Raw genomic sequence first — 14392 nt, 5'->3', positions numbered from 1 at the left:
GGGTCTGAGCCCGAGTCTTCCACCTACACCATAGCTCAGGGCAACACCGGATCCCTGACCCACTGAGTGAGGCCAGGGGTTGAACCCTCATCCTCTTGGATACTAGTCAGTTTTCATTTCCACTGAGCCACAACAGAAACTCCTAAACTGTTCTTATTTATTCATTGTTTAACCCAAGAACTTTGCTTTCCAATATAGTAGCTTCTAGCCACACGTGGCTATTTAACTAACTAAAATTGATCATCACTTTCTCAGTTTCACTAGCCCCACGTTAAGTGCTCAGTATTCACATGAGGCTAGCGCCTACTATATTAGGTAGTGCTGATACAAAATGTTCCCTTTATTGCAGAAGTTTCTGCTCAGTAGTGTTGCTGCAGAACCTTCCATTCTTTCAGAGAGAGCCAGGCTGGTTGACTTTCCTGCCTACTTCTCCTCACCACCTATTTTCACTGCCAACCTCCCTCTTGACCCCACCTCACCCCACCCCACCCCTACCTAGTAGAATGAAAACATAAGAATAACCTCTTAGTTTTCTTCTATCTAGATTTGGGAATGCAGGGATTGTTCATGAACATTCTTAAGAAGCGAAGGATATGGTTTTCTAGAATCTTGTCTTTTTAAAAAAACTTTAAAAGTTTTATGCCATTGTTTCATTTTTATTGACTTATTTTTTCTAGTTTTAACTTTTTATTTTACTCATGTTATTTAAATTGGGGAAAGACATTTTGTTTTCTTTTTCTTACCATGTTTACTTAGAAGCCTCTAAATGTTCACAGTATTGAAAGTATTTTATGGAGTTCCCAACATGGCATGGGGGTTAATGATCTGGCTTTTCCCTGTGGCTTGGGTTCACTCACCAGCTCAGCACATTGGTTTAAGGATCCAGTGTTGCTGTAGCTGTGGCTTGGATTTGCTCACTGGCCTGGGAACTTCCATATGCCACAGGTGTGGCTGAAAAAGAAAAAAAAAGTATTTTATGACTTTCAGCATGCAATAAATGAATTTTAGGAGGTGAGACATAGAGCTTAAGAAGTTAAGTAGTGCATTCTCCTGCCCTCCAGATGTCTCCTTTTTCTGCTCTGCTTTAAAAAAAAAAAAAAAATATATATATATATATATTATTAGTGTATTTTCTCTTGACCTTATAATCCATTTGTTTCCTTATATTTTTTCTGTGTTAGTTTTATTACTCTAGCATAAAGGAGTAGCTATGATTAATACTGAATTTATCTTTGGACAAGTCAGTTATTTAATTTTTAATTTCGTGATTTGGCTGCTTATTTCTATATTCATCTCAGAAAAGATTATCATTTTATATAATCGAATAAGGTGGTAATTTGAAACATTCAATTTTGTTCTGTTATTTAGCGCTATATATATATTTATATATACAGATATTAAAGTCACTGCAGTGCTTCTGGAATTTGTGAGCCTTCAGTAGACTCCAGAGTTCCAAAGTATTACATCCAACAGATTCTGCCAATACATGGTTGTTTAGAGTGTATGGGAGACACTGTTGATTGTCTCCAACAGACAACCCCTATTGAAGAAGCTCTCCTTTCTTGCATACGGATTTTCTACAGGGATTGAGCATTGTAGTTATATATATGTGTGTATATATATATGTATATAAATATGTGTGTGTGTGTGTGTATACCCTGTGCTATAAAGTAGGTCCCTGTTACTTGTCTATTTTAATATATAGTATTGTGTATATGTCAGTCCTAACCCCTAATTTATCCTTTCCATCCCATGTTACCCCTTTGGTAACCATAAATTTGGTTTCAAAATCTTTTGAGTCTGTTTCTGTTTTTAAGTTCTCTTGTCTGGAAAATTATTTTGAAAACCAGCAATCTAAAGGCACTTGGAAGATGAACAAAAGTAGGCAAAACATGGAGAGAACTCCGAGTGAAAGATTGAAATGTCAGGGTATGAGATTTGCAAGTTTGCAAGGTTTTGCCTGAGGGCACTCCTCAGTCCCATATAGTAATAGCAAAAGTCCCAGCCTTACTTACTTAGGTATTTGAGTACAGACTTCAAGGCTGAATATCTTGAATACAGAATACCTAAAAATTATAGGGAAATTCCAGAAGGATATGGGAACCACACAGGGTGCATCCCTGGAAACAAATGTAAACACCACCCAAATCGCTGGCTGACCATCTTTGCAGGTGTAGGGAAGACTTCAGTGGGTCTAGCAAATAAGCAGCAACTAGAAGATAAAAGAACTAAATGGAGATGTTTCCATCGTGGCCCAGCAGTAACAAACCCGACTAGCATTCATGAGGATGTGGGTTCGATCCCTGGTCTCGCTCAGTGGGTTAAGGATCTCGTGTTGCCATGAGCTGTGGTGTAGGTGGTAGATGTAGCTCAGATCCTTCATTGCTGTGACTGTGGTGTAGGCCGGCAGCTACAGCTCCAATTCAACCCCTAGCCTGTTAACTTCCATATGCCTCGGGTATGGTCCTAAAAAGACAGAAAAAAAAAAAAAAAAAAGAACTGAGTGGGGATTTTACTTGCTGCATTAGCACAAATAGAATTTGGAGTTTGAAACCAGTAAAATGCCTGCTATAATAAATATCAATACACTTCAGAAGAATGCAGTGTAAGAATTCTATAGTATGTGGTTGATATTATTCAAAATGCAATTTGAAAAAATTAGCAGACATGAGAAACAAAAAATAATTGATGCTCAAGAGAAAAAGTAGCTAGTAGAAAGTAGCCTCAAGATAATCAAGAAGAGGCAATTATCAGACAAATAATGCAGCTATTATATATATGTATTACACTAAAAATAATGGTTACATTAAATAAATAGATGGGGACTCTTAACAGGAAATAAGACATTATATGAAAGAAATGAAAATTCTGGGGCTGAAAAAAATACAGTGATTAAAAGTACAGTAGATAGGCTTAATAGGAGGAGGCTGTAAAATTGTCAAGAAACCTGAAGATAGATTAATAGGAATTATGCTCTCTGAAGAACAAACAGAAAAACACATAAAGGAAAGTAAATAGTTTCAGAACTATATGGAATACTATCAAACAGAATGAAATAATTGTAACTGCAATCCCAAAATGAGAGGAAACAGTGAATGAAGTAGAAATAATATCTGAAGAGATAAAGGCTAAAAAAATTTCAGGTTTAGTTTAAGGAGGAAAACACAAATGTACATATCCATCAGACTCCCAGGCAAAATAAAAATTTACACCATGCACATCATAGTCAACCTTTCTTTTTTCTTTTTCTTTTTTTTCTTTTTTGCTTTTGAAGGCCACACCTGTGGCATATGGAGGTTCCCAGGATAGGGGTCAAATCGACTATAGCTGCCGGCCTACACCAGGGCCACAGCAATGCAGTATCCGAGCCATGTCTGTGACCTACACTGCAGCTCACGGCAACGCCAGATCCTTAACCCACTGAACAAGGCCAGGGATTGAACCCGCATCTTCATGGATCCTAGTCAGGTTCGTTAACCGCTGAGCCATGAACGAAACTCCCCATCATAGTCAAACTTTGGGAATCAAAAGGGAAAGAGAAAACCTTGAAAATGGAGATAAACAATGCATTGTATACAGAGAAACAGTAATTATCACCAACTGCAGTGCAGTCTAGAAAGTGAGGGAATATCATCTTTAAATTGTTGAGGGAAAAAACAGTTAATGAAGAATTCTACATTGAACAGAATTGTTTTTCAAAAATAAAGATGGCTTGGCTTAGGTAGCTGTGGAGGTACGGGTTCAATCCCCAGCCTGGCGCAGTGGGTTAAAGGATCTGGCATTGCCACAGCTTTGGCATAGGTTGCAGCTGTGGGTTGGATTTGTTCCCTGGCCCAGGAACTTCTTTATGCCCCAGGAATAAAAATGGAATGTAGATATTTTCAGACAAACAAAAATGAAAAAAATCTGTACATGGGAGAACTATATTACAAGAGATATTGCAAGAAATTATAGATTGAAGGGAAATGATAATAGATGGTAATTTATAACTATAAAAGGAATAAAGAATGAAGGAAATGATATATATGTAGGTAAATATGATAAATTATACTTTTTTATCTTAATTCTTTAACAAAATTTCTGTAACTCAAAAATGTGTGTAGATATATACACATTCAGTATATTTATCTCTGGCAGGCAAAGATTGAACTTGCTTATATTGAACTCTGAAACTTTCTGTATGTCCTTGGAGCTGTAACCTTTTCCCCCAGTGCCACAAGTTTTTGTATGGACATGTGTTTTCATTTCTTTAGGAGTGGAATTGCTGTATAATAAATATATTCCCTTCCTCTTCTCACCTCCAGCTCCTGTTCTCGAAATGCAGCCAGTTCTAACGCTTAGCTTTATCTTCTAGAAGTTATCCTCATGTATTATTGTTGTTGTTATTTTATAAACTGTTTATTTTTCATCAGCCTATTTCCCTTTTAAGAGTCTGTGAAGGAACAGCTTAAGACCATTCATTGGTTGTTCCTCTCTTTCAGCGGCCTGAGCAGGGGGTGCTGCAGGCTTTTCTTCAGTGGCAGGCTGAGCAATCACACCTTCGGTAGGGAACTGCCGAATGGGCACATAGGGTACCTGAACACCTTCAGACCAGTCTGCCACCTCAGGTTGAGGAGCAGTCAACTCAGGAGCTGGAGTGTCTGTTCACCCTAAAATACCTCCTTGGTCACAGCCTTCTCAGCTTCTGCCTGCTCTTCCTTTTCAGTCTCTTCAGGATCTCTGTCTAAGTGGAGATCAGGCATGACCTCCCTTGGGTGTTTCACAGAAAATGATGCCATGCATGCGCTGAACTTTCTGGGTGAGCCTCCACCACACCAGACCTACTGAGTGAGCTCCCTTACTGTTACCTGGGATGGCAGTGTTCACACAACGCACAGAAGGGTCTGTGTTACGTGGAGCAGTGGCAGGCAGGTCAACTTAAGAGGTCTCTGTGAGAGGTTGGTGGGCAGCCCTGAGATCAGTGACCACCACAAGTCTTGGCTCCCGGAAGGCTGCCTGGATCTGGTTAGTGAAGGTTCCAGGAGTGAAACAGCCAGTGATAGGAGTGGCTTTATTGGGAGCAGCAAACTGGCAGCACGGTTCATAGGCCAGTATTTCTGGAGGATGTAAAACTGGCATGAGCTGTGTTTTCAGTAGCACCAATGGCATGAGCTGCCTGGGAAGCTTCTCCCAGGTTCTCTTCAGATTTATGAGGTAGATGCCGCCACGTTTCCTTTTGTAGATGTACTATTCCATTTGGAAGTCAACGTTGATGCTGTCTAAGTGGGTTCCTGCTGCAAGGAATTTAAGAACATCCTCCTCCTTCATTTGTAGGACATCAGGGACTCTGAATACTGTGAAAGTTTCCCTTAAAGTTATGATAAGAACCCAGAATAATATGTCTGGACCCTATCTGAGTATTACAGAAAGGCCGCATATATTATTTTAAAATAACTTGCTTAGGTAAGTTTTTCTAGTGACTCAAAGGGTGTTATTTAATTTAGATATATAGATATCTTCAAATTAATGAAGAATAAACAGTATCATAACAAAATTTTATTTATTTATTTTATATAAAATATTATTGATCTACAGTGTTGTGCCAGTTTCTACTGTATAGCAAATTGACTCATTCTTTTTTTTAACATTATTTTCCATCATGATCTATCTTGGGAGATTAGTTATATTTCCTTGTGCTATGCAGTAGGACCTTGTTGTTTATCCGTTCTAAATGTACAAAAATGTTGTATCTTATGTGAAGAGTTTTTCAAACCTAGGGTTTTTGCGTTTTTTTGGTTTGTTTGTTTTCGTCTTTTTAGGGCTGCACAATGGCGTGCCATCCATGGCATATGGAAGTTCCAAGACTAGGGCTTGAATTGGAGCTGCAGCTGCTGGCCTGTGCCACGGCCACAGCAGCACCAGCTCTGAACTGGGTCTGATACTTACACCACAGCTGATGGCAATGCCGGATCCTTAACACACTGAGCAAGGCCAGGGATCAAACCTGCGACCTCATGGATACTAGTTGGGTTTGTTACCACTGTGCCACCACAGGAACTCTGGTTTTTTGCTTATTAAATTTTTTAAGTTGGAGTTTATTGGTGCCCTGGTTTCCTACCCTCACTGTATCTAGAGTACAGGTTTTCGTTTTTGTTTTTTTCTATTTAAGTATTAGCATTCCCCATAAGATTAAAACACACTTTACTGATTTATCCCCTCTCCCATGTATATGCACAGATATTTAAAAGTCTCTGATCTAACCCTCTGACTTTTTTTAAAATGTCCGAAAGTGGAATTAAATTTATCAATTTCATGTCAATAGACATTTACTTCCTTGAATATATTCTCTTTATTTTAGGGGTTAATAAGATAAGGGGGGAGTGAATATGTGAGGGATTACGATTAGTTCTACTTAGGTTGGTTTTCATTTTATTTTGTAGTTTATGATTGAGCGAGCACTGCTCTAAAATGCGTTCTATTTAATAGAAAGTAATTCTTATTTGTCTTTGTCATTAGACTGAGATTCGTTCATTTTCAAACAACTGGGACCCTTCTTCCTCGTGTCTTAGAACTCTTAGGCCTAAGTTCAACTGTGTCATGAGTATATTTTATTTCAGAAAAAAATAAAATATGATAAAATGCCTTATGGAGATTTTTTTCCAATTTCTCATTTACAACGTTTGGAAACTGCTGGATTTGGAAAGCTTTTTTCCTATATACTGATGCTGAACATATAGTCATAAGAAATGAGAAGTGTTGTGGGCAATTGAACACTCTAGATTTTCATAGTGGCTCATCTCAGTTACTGGGCACAGGTGTTTCCATAATTGTGATGTATTGGGGGAGATCGAGTGTTCAATGGTCCTCAAACCCACACTTCCACCTGTGTGGGGTAGTGGTCACTGGGCTGTGGTATAAAACATGTAAAGTGAATAGCATAGCAGTTACCTCACAGAAGGGAAAAAAGGTCTCAAACCAGTATGCGCATCTTGTGTTCTTCTACATAGACCTGATTTGGGGGGGAGAGAGACTTTTTTTTTTTTTTTGGAAAATATTCAATTGAAAATGTTATTAAAGCATGACTTTTTTAGAAGTTAGTGTATGTCTCTGGTAAGATGTGCCATCTGTACTGAGTAACTAGTTTAAATGATTATGATATTGCTCATCACTACCCATTCTGGTCCTGTCAGGGAAATCTAACCCAATGTCAGAGCGATGGTCCTCGTATAAACTGCTATAGGACCTATGCCCTGAATGTCTGTGTCCCTCCAAATCAACCTGTTGAAGTGCTTGTCCTCAGTGTGATAGGATTTGGAGGTGAGGACCTTGGAAAGTAATCAGGTCTCAGTAAAGTCATGAGGGTGGGATTATCATCATGGAAATAGTGCCCTTGTGAGAAGAGCCATCAGAGAGCTTGCTTCTTTTCTCTTTCTCTTTTCTTTCTCTGCCATATGGAGACATAGTGAGAAGGCAGCCATCTGTAGGCTAGCAGGTGAGTTCTCACCAGGAACCGAGTCTGCTAATACCTTGATTTTGGAGCACTCAGCTTCCAAAACTGCAAAAAATAAATGTCTGTCGTTTAAGCCACCCAGTCTGTGATAGCCCAAGTTTGCTAATAAGAGTACCTTAGATGGCGTGACAGTGCCATGATGTTTTCCCCCCCCATGTAGCTTTTAAGCATAATATTGTGGTCTGTGTCCCCAGCAGACTGCAGACATTGTGTTACCCTGGTACAAATCTTAAGTTGGTGCTATTGCCCTCCAGGCGCTCTTGGAATCCAGAAGGCAGGCAGATATGTTCAGTGACTCTTTCTTGACGACTACAAATGCCAAGATAATAAAAGGGAGAAGTGGCAGGATGAAGAATTATGATTCTTGAGGAACTCTTGACTCCACCACTTTTAATCTGAGTTTATTGATAACTAATATAAACTTTCTCTATGTTCTCAAATCCCTAAAAAGCAAAGATCATCCTTAGACTCCAGAATTGTGGGTTCAAACACTGACTTAATAGTTTTTGTGAACATTTGTGTTTGGAGCTTCAGAAACCATCTATATAGAGAGTAGTACTACTTAAGTATGATTTCATACGTTCTTTGTCCCATGAGTCTATATAATAGTATTTGAAAGAGTTATAAACTACGCCTTTCCAAAATATGTTTTATGGTGTACAAGGTAATTTTTTTGGACTTCATAAAGCTTATAGTTAATGTAACAACACTTCTCTCTCCAGTAAGTGAATGTTTTAGAGCAAAGTGAAAAGCTAATTTTATTCTGATGTTTTTATATTAGCATCGGGAGTGGTCAGTACACATGAGTAGAGGGAAATTTTGTTTCATGTGAGATAGTTTCAGATGTCTTAAACTCTTTGGTTCTTTTTGAAAATTTGTTTTTAAAAATTGTCTTGGAGCAGTTTAGGTTCATAACAAAATAGAGTGGAAAATGCAGGGATTTCTCATATACTCCCTGCCCCTGCCCCACCTCCTTGACTGTTACCATCCTTCACCACAGTAGTGTGTTTATTACACTTGATGAGCATGTATTAATATAGCACTGTCACCTCAAGTCCATAGTTTACATTAGGGTTTGCTCTTGGTTTTGTACGTTCTCTGGGTTTTGACGAATATATAATGACATGACTCCACCATTGCAATATCTTCAAAATAGTTTCACTGCCCTAAAAAAATCCACTTTGCTCGGCCTGTTCATTCCTTTCTCTCCCACAAACCCTGACAATCACTAGTCAGTCTTTAAACTCTTTCCATAGTTTTGATTTCCTGGAGTATTTGGTTGGAATCATATGCTATATAGCCTTCTAGGTTGGCTTCTTTGGCTTAGTAATATGCATTTTAGGATGCTCCATGTCTTTTCATGGCTCTAAAGCTCATTTCTTTTTAGCATTGAATAATATTCCATTGTCTAGATATACCACAGTTTATTCATCCATTCACCTATTGGTGGATATCTTGTTTGTCTCCAGAAATTGGCAATTATGAAAAAAGCTGCTATAAACCTTGTGCAGCTTTTGTGTGGACTGATTTAGGTATAAACCAAGGACTGTGATGTAAAAGTATATTTGGTTTTGTTAGAAGCTGCCAAATTGTCTTTTATAGTGGCTGTACGGTTTTGCATCCCCACTGGCAATGACTAAGAGTTTCTTTTGCTCCACATTCTTGCCAGCATTTGGTGTTGTCATTGTTTTAGATTTGAGCCATTCTAATAGGTGTGTAGTTGCATTTCATTGTTATTACTTTGCACTTCCCTAATTACATATGATGTTGAACATCTTTTCATATGCTTATTTGGCATCTTTGTATCTTCTTTGGTCATTTGCCCATTTTAAATCAAGCAATTTGCTTTTCATTGTACAGTTTTAAGAGCTCTTTGTATATTTTGGATAATAGCCCTTTTTCATATGTACCTTTTCTAAATGTTTCTCCAAGTCTGTGGTTTATCTTTGTCTTGACATCTTTTGCAGAGCAGACATTTTTTATTTTAGTGAAGTCCAGCTTATCAGTTATTTTGTTCATGGATTGTGCCTTTGGTGGTGTATCTTTGTTGGCACATGCACACTGTGCTATATGGACTGGTTGGCCAATGGAGACCTGCTGTATAGTATAGGGAACTCTACTCAGTATTCTGTGATAATCATTATGGGAAAAGAATCTTAAAAAGAATGGATGTGTGTTTTATTAAGCTTTATTAAGTCCTCAGTGTCTTTGATTATCTGGGCTATTGTCTCTGAGAGAGTACAAATTTTTCCAAGCAGTTGCTGAAATTATAGCACTGTATATCAAAATGACATAAGAAAGTGATTCTGATTTTTCTGTAAAAATAATATGATGTTGAAATCCTTGCCTAAAAGTTTGGTCTTATCTCTTAATTACTTGAACATACTACCTGTAGCTATTTTACAGTCCATTTTATTCTTTTTTTCCCCCTGTCTTTTTAGGGCTGTGCCTTTGGCATATGGAGGTTCCCAGGCCAGGGGTCGAATTGAAGCAGCTGCCAGCCACAGCCACAGCCACAGCCACAGCAATGCCAGATCCAAGCCACTCCTGCAACCTATACCACAGCTTACGCCAACCCCAAATCCTCAATTGCTGAGTGAGGTCAGGGATTGAACCTGCATGGATACTAGTCAAATTAATTTCCACTGAGCCATGACAGGAACTCCTGTAGTCCATTTTAAAGTCTTGAATGATATCCTCATTTTTAAGCTTCTCTTTTTATTGTCTTATTTTTTTAAATTTATATTTACATCATTATTTACATCATTTATATTTACATCATCTTTTCTCTTACCTGCACATTTTTAAAAATTTTGTTAAAGTAGAAATCAATACTGTACATGTGTCAGAAGCAAATGGCTTCATGAATTTGCACAAACTGAATACACCTATGTAGAAGGACTTATATTAAGAAAGAGAAAGTATACTTCAGAAGCCCTTCCTGCAACACCTTCCATTAAATAGCCTGCTTTCCCTCCCAAATGAAAACGATATCCCGATGCTTTGTGACTACTTTTTCTTTCTTCCCTTCTTTCCTCCCTCCCTTCCTTCCTTCCTTTATGAAGACATGCTGAAGTAGTTTGAAGCTTTGGATGAAGGATTTTGCTTTGCTTGTGGAATATTGCTAGGTAAGGGTATCTCCAATCTGAGTTCACTTAATCACCTCAATTATAGATTGAGATGATTAAAAAGTGGGCTTTAATTTTATCATTTTTATTCCTTAGGGTGTAGCCTCTCAGGTTTTTAAACCAAAGACTAAGAACAGTTAGTAGGAATTTTGCTTTTTGGTGGATCCTGACCTCCAATTTTTGTTTCTATATTTTTGTGAATCTGCTAAATGTTCTTAGGCCTCTTGGCTTTTTGTTAGGTAATAACACATGCTTTTGGGGGGAAAGCAGTTCTAAGTGTCAAGTCAGATTTCTAGGTTTACTGCTTATTCTGGGTCTTGCCTATATAATTCATCACTGTTCTTTTAGCTTTTCAGTGCCTTCAAACAGATAGGTTTTATTTTTCTTCCCTAACTCACTATAACAGTTATTCCAAATTGCCTCTTACTAGAAGCAGAATTCTATAATCCTCCTGTACTACCTGTTTTTAAAAAGAAATCTTTCAAGTCTTATTTTTAATGACATTTTGTCGTAGAGTTTGCAACATCTTTTAAGTATCTATTATTAGCATCGATTTAAGTTCTTTCATTGTAATGACTTCCCCAAACAGTGTATGGTTCAGAATGAAACAGTCGTACAAAAGCCTCATGATATATTTGTTAATTCTCAAATATGAGGCAGTTCCTTTCCTGAGAGATAATTTTAGAGGAAAACTTTACTTTCTATTTGACATATAGGGCTATGTGATTTAAGGTGAAGTAATAGTTTCTATTAAATGGTTTCTAGAAGGAAGAAATTTTAATAATAAAAGCAATGGTAATAGCTACTATTTGAGTGTTTAAAATTCATTAGGCACCAAGTACTGATAACATTCACTAAACTAACAAATCTTTATAAATATTTTCATGATATAAATACTACTTTTTTTTGTTGTTGTTGTTGGTCTTTTTAGGGCTGCACCCACAGCATACGGAGGTTCCCAGGCTAGGGGTTGAATCAGAGCTACAACTGCAGGCCTATGCCACAGCCACTGCAATGCCAGATCCTTAACCCTCTTAGCGAGGCCAGGGATCAAACCCATGCCCTCATGGATACTACTTGGGTTTGTTATCTTGAGCCATGATAGGAACTCCATAGATACTACTTTTATTCCCTTTTACAGTTGAGTAAATTAAGATAAAGAGAGGTCAAGTTTTTTAACATGGTCATGGAGGCAGCCCTGGTACTGAACCTCTGGTATGCCTTTTCTGATTGTGCGCGTCTAGCTTTTGTTCTTTTGGGGCTGTCTGTTCTGATGGGTTGAAAACCTGAGAGAACAACTAGCAGGGACACTGATTGAGATACAAAGTTAGAGAAGATTGGCCCCCATCCTATATGGAAGCCTCATCTTGCTCATTTCATTAATCTCCTAAAAACATTAACCATTCATTTATCAATTTTTTTCCTTTTAGTGCAAACTTAAGAGAATTATGCTGTTGGGACATACATAGAGTTAGTAATTAGAGTCAGATCTAAAAAGCTAGGCAATGGTGTTCTCATAGCATTAGAACCAAATTGAAATTTCGTTAAAAGCGTTAAGAGAAAGGTTCCTTAGAAGGGATATTGTTTTCAAGTAATAATTGTTATCAGTAACTGTTTTTGGTATTAAGCAATATGTTCTTCATGTTTGTTATTCAATAATTTTGTTGTTAAAACATTGTACTATTTCAAAGAATCCCTTTCATTTTGGTAAATTACTCTAATTTATTTAATGTTATATGTTAAAGAATTAATTTACAAATCTTTAATAGAAGATTATGAAGAGTTTGTAGTTCTACCTAACATCTTTGTTAAGATCTTTGGATATGGGAAAGATACTAATGAAAGGAAAAAAAGTGTTTCGTAATTTTTTATTTATTTATTTATTTATTTTGTCTTTTTAGAGCTACACCTGTGGCATATGGAGGTTCTCAGGCTAGGAGTTGAATTGGAGCTATATAGCCTCTGGCCTACACCACAGCCACAACACTGCCAGATCTGAGCCGTGTCTGCGACCTACACCACAGCTCATAACAATGCCAGATCCTTAACCCTCTGAGCAAGGCCAGGGATCAAACATGTGTCCTCATGGATGCTGGTCAGATTCTTTTCCACTGAGCCACAACAGGAACACCTCCCTTTTGTAATCTTTTTACCGAAATTACTACCATAATCCTAAATACTTTTACAGGAAAGTAAGCAATACAGATATCATTTATTAAAACTAATATAATTGAACTTTAATAAAATATTAATACTGAGGGAGAACTGGAACAAATAAATGCTACTGAAAGCAGCATTATGTGCATTTGAAGATTTTATTTGCTTATTATACTGCTGTGTTAACAGTTTCACTGTATATCAGTTTTAGGTAGATTTTGAATGTTTATTTGATTAATATTCACTAAAGAGTATAGGTGAGTGCTTACGCTTTAGAGAATGAGATTATTTGTGTATCATTTATTGCTTTTTTAATTCATGTAATAAACCAGTTTGGTCTGAAGCTCCTTAAAGAAGCAGACATGCTGGCCCTGGTATAAAAGTATTTCTCAATTAGCCTTTTTTCTTTTAAATCACTGCGACAAGTAATTTGTTATGAATCGTATATTCGAGGTAAGGTGATAATGTTATAATTTCTAGTTTATGTATTACAGTAGGTATTACGGGTGTTCCCGTTGTGGTTCACCGGTAATGGACCCAGCTAGTATGCATGAGGACACGGGTTCGATTCCTGGCCTTGCTGAGTGGGTTAAGAATCCAGTGTTGCCATGAGCTGTGGTATAGACCGCAGACTCGGCTTGGATCTGGAGTTGCTGTGGCTGTGCTATAGGCTGGCAGCTATAGGTCCCCTTCGACCTCTAGCCTGGGAACTTCCATATGTGCCCCTAAAAAGACAAAAAATAAAAATAAATAAAGTGGGTATTACTTTTAAAAATGCCTTTTGTTTTCAAAGAGTATAAATTTGGTGAATTTCTTCTGTTTGGAGAATTTAAGATTTTTGATTGTGGATTTAAAAAACACAGAAAATATTATGCTACTTCTAAAAAACCTAAAGGTCATAGTTTTGATGAAAAGTGTTTTCAGTGATATTTAAGTAAAGATGATAAGTACTTAGCAATGAAAACGTAATTCATTAAGTGATGTTAACCTATAACAATTTAGTTGTTATAATTTTTTTATTGTTATAACAATAAATACATGCAAATTACTTTTAAGTCATTTACTGATCTTTTTTCTCCTTAATTGTATTTAATTAAACTTTCTATTTTAAGGTAACTGTAGATTCATGTGTAGTTGTAAGAAATATTAGAGAGAGAACTGGTGTAACTCTTCACTTTCCCTCAGTGGTGACATCTTGCAAAACTATAGAAGGTCTTACAATTAGGGTATTGATATTGATACAGTCAAGATTCAGAACATTTCATTCATGTTACCATTTTATAGCTAAATCCCCTTACTTTTCCCTTCCTTAACCCTGCTCACCCTTAACCCCAGCAACTACTGATTGCTTCTTCATCTCTATAATTTTGTCATTTCAGAAATGCTGTATAAATGGAATCATACAGTATGTAAGCTTTTAGGATTAATTTTTCTCACTGTGGCTTAGCATAATTCTCTGGAGATTAATCGGAGTTGTATGTACCAGTAGTTTGTTTCTTTTTATTTCTGAGTGGTATTCCATGGCATGGATGTTTAACCATTTGTTTATCCAGTTGTTCAACCCTTTGTCCATTGAAAGACGTTTGTGGTGTTTCCATTTTGGCTAGCAGGAATAAAG

At 37.2% G+C, this 14392-nt stretch overlaps 1 protein-coding gene and 1 pseudogene across 5 annotated transcripts in view; one reads left to right on the top strand and one right to left on the bottom strand.

Moving 5' to 3' along the window:
* The window catches only part of AP3B1 (adaptor related protein complex 3 subunit beta 1), a 267807-nt gene that overhangs the window by 96667 nt on the left and 156748 nt on the right, over positions 1–14392 (top strand).
* LOC102167843 (small ribosomal subunit protein uS2 pseudogene) lies at positions 4448–5235 on the bottom strand (annotated as a pseudogene).

This window comes from Sus scrofa, chromosome 2 (genome assembly GCF_054392235.1).
Source record: "Sus scrofa isolate SSC_HxYL_T2T_F1_AM1 chromosome 2, Sscrofa_HxYL_maternal_Yorkshire_Landrace_v2.0, whole genome shotgun sequence".
In the NCBI taxonomy this organism is placed as follows: domain Eukaryota; kingdom Metazoa; phylum Chordata; class Mammalia; order Artiodactyla; family Suidae; genus Sus; species Sus scrofa.
The sequence above is the reverse complement of the archived record's forward strand: the minus strand, read 5'-3'. Positions and strand labels throughout refer to the sequence as shown.